We start from the raw sequence: 5,893 nt of genomic DNA, 5'->3' as shown, positions 1-5,893 counted from the left end.
TTTTGCCTTACAGGCTCATCACAATGCTAAAGGAAGATAAGATAAGATAAGATAAGATAACCTTTATTAGTCCCACACGTGGGAAATTTGTTTTGTCACAGCAGGAAGTGGACAGTGCAAAAGTTATGACGCAAAAATTAGAATACACTAAGAATAAATACAGTACACAGCTGTACAGAAGGAAGCCGAAATATAAATAAATCTTACATCCAAAATGAAAAAAAGAATGCAGTTTTCCTCTTATGTGAATTTCCAAATTAATCGATACCATGTTCAATTATATGCTAATATTAAAGTTCGAGATATTGATGTCTGTATATCTAAGCTATGTTGTTACGTCTCATTAATCACTTGATGTTCACAGGTGATATTTACGACTGTTTGAATGTGCAATTAAATTGTAAAAAACTCAAAAGAAACTAAAAAAAAAAAGTTTGAGTGACCCGAGGAATTAACTTGGTTCAATGAATATACACACTGCCTGAGTCTCTCTTCTGAGGGCACATAAAACAGTCTCTTCTTTGACACACGTGACACTTGCCGATGGGGCGTTCAGGGAAAATACGGAAACCTAATACTAAGCATCTCGTTGCATTTGGGAGAGGAAAAATTTAGCAGCCAGTCAATACAGGCATAGTAATGTTTCTGTTTAAGTCTCCGTTGCTTTATCAGTACAAATCACTAATGCTTTCAATTCAGTTCTATTTAACTTTATTTATTTGGCACCAGTTCACAAAAATAATCCCCAATGTGCTTCTTTTTTCAAGATGAATACCAGTCATGATCCTTATGAAAAAGCACTCAGAAAGTGATAGTAGGGAAGAAGAGATTTTCTTGAAGTGTAAGAAATCCATCAGAAGCTAGTTCTGCTACCAAACCATCTATTGTAGCTGGTTGAGAATGACGGGAATGAGAAGACACCAAAACACGAGTACAAGGACACAAACAAGAGAAAATACAATCTATGTGCGTGAGAGAGAAAATGACATGCTTTAGTCATATATCAACACTTCTCCACAAGGGCAACATCTAGGCTAAAAACAGCTGTTCACTTAAATGCAATTCATACATATACAGTGGGGCAAAAAAGTATTTAGTCAGCCACCGATTGTGCAAGTTCCCCCACCTAAAATGATGACAGAGGTCAGTAATTTGCACCAGAGGTACACTTCAACTGTGAGAGACAGAATGTGAAAAAAAAAAAAAAAAAATCAATGAATCCACATGGTAGGATTTGTAAAGAATTTATTCGTAAATTAGGGTGGAAAATAAGTATTTGGTCAATAACAAAAATACAACTCAATACTTTGTAACATAACCTTTGTTGGCAATAACAGAGGTCAAACGTTTACTATAGGTCTTTACCAGGTTTGCACACACAGTAGCTGGTATTTTGGCCCATTCCTCCATGCAGATCTTCTCGAGAGCAGTGATGTTTTGGGGCTGTCGCCGAGCAACGCGGACTTTCAACTCCCGCCACAGATTTTCTATGGGGTTGAGGTCTGGAGACTGGCTAGGCCACTCCAGGACTTTCAAATGCTTCTTACGGAGCCACTCCTTTGTTGCCCGGGCAGTGTGTTTTGGATCATTGTCATGTTGGAAGACCCAGCCTCGTTTCATCTTCAAAGTTCTCACTGATGGAAGGAGGTTTTGGCTCAAAATCTCACGATACATGGCCCCATTCATTCTGTCCTTAACACAGATCAGTCGTCCTGTCCCCTTGGCAGAAAAACAGCCCCATAGCATGATGTTTCCACCCCCATGCTTCACAGTAGGTATGGTGTTCTTGGGATGCAACTCAGTATTCTTCTTCCTCCAAACACGACGAGTTGAGTTTATACCAAAAAGTTCTACTTTGGTTTCATCTGACCACATGACATTCTCCCAATCCTCTGCTGTATCATCCATGTGCTCTCTGGCAAACTTCAGACGGGCCTGGACATGCACTGGCTTCAGCAGCGGAACACGTCTGGCACTGCGGGATTTGATTCCCTGCCGTTGTAGTGTGTTACTGATGGTGACCTTTGTTACTTTGGTCCCAGCTCTGTGCAGGTCATTCACCAGGTCCCCCCGTGTGGTTCTGGGATCTTTGCTCACCATTCTCATGATCATTTTGACCCCACGGGATGAGATCTTGCGTGGAGCCCCAGATCGAGGGAGATTATCAGTGGTCTTGTATGTCTTCCATTTTCTGATGATTGCTCCCACAGTTGATTTTTTCACACCAAGCTGCTTGCCTATTGTAGATTCACTCTTCCCAGTCTGGTGCACGTCTACAATACTTTTCCTGGTGTCCTTCGAAAGCTATTTGGTCTTGGCCATGGCAGAGTTTGGAGTCTGACTGTTTGAGGCTGTGGACAGGTGTCTTTTATACAGATGATGAGTTCAAACAGGTGCCATTCATACAGGTAACGAGTGGGGGACAGAAAAGCTTCTTACAGAAGACGTTACAGGTCTGTGAGAGCCAGAGATTTTCCTTGTTTGAGGTGACCAAATACTTATTTTCCACCCTGATTTACGAATAAATTCTTTACAAATCCTACCATGTGAATTCATGGATTTTTTTTTCACATTCTGTCTCTCACAGTTGAAGTGTACCTCTGGTGCAAATTACTGACCTCTGTCATCATTTTAGGTGGGGGAACTTGCACAATCGGTGGCTGACTAAATACTTTTTTGCCCCACTGTATGAGATCATATGATTGTTGGAGCTTTCTTTATATTATTGTAGGGTCTTTACCTTACAATATAAAGCAGCTTGAGGTGATTGTTGTTGTGATTTATCACTATATAAATAAAACTTAATTAAATTAAATTGAATTGAACTGAACTGAATTCATGCAGTTATTTGCCATCTTTTCAGCTCTCCATGTAAACCCCACCAATGCACGCCACCAAACTTTTCTCCATCATCTCATATCTATGGACAAGAAAGGCCAGAGGAACATAAAGGCTATATGATTAAAATTATAATGGGACCAAAATACTGCCTTTCGAAAACCAGGTTATTAAGGATGAGGAACAGGCTCATGAAAGTCCTCGGAGAACTCATTTGTAAGCTGCTTTCTTTCTTCCTTGCTTAGCATTGAATTTCCATTCTAGAAGAGGGTAGTGACGTCTGCACTCTCCTCACTAATTGGTTTGGAGTGCACTTCAGTGTAGCAAATATTTTTCACAAACATGCAAGGAGAGACGCTGTGGATTGGATGATGTCGTGGGGATTGGATGAAAATGGACTCATAAGGCAAGGAAAGAAAGAGCAGTAAAAATAAGACCGGGGATGAAACTAATGTGTCTCCTAAGGTGCTCGCTTTGATTTGCATGTACTTACTTTTTTTTTTTTTGCCATAGCTTGGTGGCATGTTTGACTACTTGTAGTTGTGGCCAAAACTGCTTCCTTGTGGAAAATGGAAAGGACGAGCACTGGAGGTTCATTTGAAAAGTTATGACATAGATAAGATATAATTTCTTGGTTATCTAATTTCCTGACATCGACAGTGAGATCGCATAAGGAAGAAAAGATATGAGTTAAAACCAGTTAGAGCGGTATTACAGCACCTGCATAAAATCATCCTGTATACTAGAGTGCCATTATCTGATCATTCATTTCTACTCCAGCTCTGTTTTAGCCACATTTATCTATCTTTTATTATTATCGGAAAAGCCACGTAAAAATGTAACTAAGCAGTATGGAAACAGGTTGCTGTGGAGACAGGCTTCTATTCAGGTACCAGAGAAGCTGCTCACATTTGATAAGGCAACTCGGCAGAGCCTTTCTCACAGTGCTGTCCAGGAAAATAAACTGGACCCAATTTTCAACATCGTGAAAAGGGTAATACAGTATGTTCTCTCAGTCCCACGAGGGAAAATGCTCTGACTCAGTTTACAAGCTACAAAGTCCAACAGGCCTCGCTTCAGGATGTGGAGCAGAGCGGAAAGAGGGCTAAAGATCAACTGGCCTCCTTGCACGTGATCTCAAGGGGAAAAGAGTGAAACGTTTTCCTGGCTTGAGATCAGAATCAGAATCAGGATCAGAAAGGGTTTTATTGCCAAATGTTGAGCAGGTTTACAACATTAGGAAATTGCTGCGGTACTTAGTGCAAACATACTGTCATATAACGCTTAAATAGACATAAAAGAATTAAAAGTGCTAAGTAGATAGAGTAGATAGATGCTGAACACCTCAAAAAAGAAAAAGAAAAGAAAAAGAAAAGAAAAAACAGTCAGATAGAAGCAACTTAGTGAATCTAACCCTTTAGGCCTGCTGGAAAGAGATCTTTTAGATGAAACTAAGATGAGCAGGAAACAGGGAGGAAAACAGAAGCCTGGCTTTTGTTACAGAGAAAATGGATTTCGGGACTGTTAATGCACCTCTTCTTATTTGATGACTCAGGTTCAAGGCTGTGTGGGTACACACAGAATATCAAAGCTTAGGAAGAAAACTGAAAAGAATATTTTTGGTCAGAAGCTTTTTCAACAAAGCTGCCATTTTAACATTAGCCTGAGATTTACTTTGCACCGCTAAACACATGTTTTTCCTCTCAAGGTTCCCTCCACGATACATTATCTGCAAAAAGAAGAATTTGTGTACCGAAAAGTCTTTAGAATTCGGACGCTTTAGGATTTACATGACAGTGCTGTCACTACTCAACCTCATTTTAAAATATAACACGGACTGTCCTATAAAAGCACACACACAGACACATAACATCCTGTCCCACTCTATGCTATCAAAGCCATTTGTAATGTCCTGGATCTGCGCATATCGCATCGCTTTCTCAACAAAGCAAGTCCTCATTTCAGTTTCACTCAGACTACAGTTTAAACTTCTTTCAAAAAGAACAAGCAGTTTCTCGGTGTTGTCAGTGTCACCAGGGGGCGATGTTACCATTTTCCCTGCTCTGTGTGGATTCACTCCACATGAGGCCCTTTTTCTTCTTCTTTTTTGTTAATGTTTGAAAAAGCCTCACTTTACTGAGAATCCCAACCCTCTTAAAAAGAAAACAGGCCAATTGCTTTTATAGTTCTGGCTCCTTAGCTGGTTAATGTGCTTTAAGTGAAAAGACTGCAAACAGTATTTTGTTGTCTTTGAATCATTTTCACTTTGACAGAGAGAGCTTGGAGCCAACTCCACACTGTGCAGCTGCCAAACCTCATTTTCAACTCCCATTATAAAATTCAATTTATAGAAATAATTGTAAGACATTTCAGTTTAACATGAATTATCATTCCATTTGGATTCTGCTTCCTACATTCTGTGTCTATGTGTTTACAATTCATGTATATATGTTTAAATTAGGCTAATTTTCTTGATGAGCTGGTTGGCATTCATTTCTTGCAGCAGTCTCAATTTTGCATGCACACAGAAAGAAAGAAAAAAGGGGGATCAGACATGGCCAGCTGTGCCCTCGAGGTGATGGCTTCTACATGAACAACAGATAAACAGTTTTGTGACTCTGTGTTTGTGTTTGGCAGAATAGTGAGAAAAATCAATGGACTCCTGAGTGGGGAGGCCTTGCTTTCATAGGCCTGCTCCTCCTCTTTGCACTGCAGAGCGGGACTCAGTCAAGGATATTAATCTCAACATCAGTCATGCATGGGGAACACCCCACGAGGTGAATGAGCCTGCTCATCCATGCATCTCCTGGGGGGAGGTAGGGGCGCTTAGAGGAGGGACTGGAATGGGTAAATGCGTCAGGGTATCATCTCGGGAGATGCCATGTGGGCCGACTTGAGGCGCACAGTCAATGAAACTCAAACCGAGGCAGATGCTGGCACCATCAAAACCCAGCGAGCCACATTATAATGTCAGATAAAGCTGAGAAATGCACAGTTCAAACTGCGAACAGCAAAGAACAATGTGTGTGGGAAATGCTGCGCTTTATTTCTCTTA

The sequence above is a fragment of the Astatotilapia calliptera genome, chromosome 10 (genome assembly GCF_900246225.1).
Source record: "Astatotilapia calliptera chromosome 10, fAstCal1.2, whole genome shotgun sequence".
Taxonomy (NCBI): Eukaryota; Metazoa; Chordata; class Actinopteri; order Cichliformes; family Cichlidae; genus Astatotilapia; species Astatotilapia calliptera.
Note: the sequence above shows the minus strand (reverse complement) of the source record.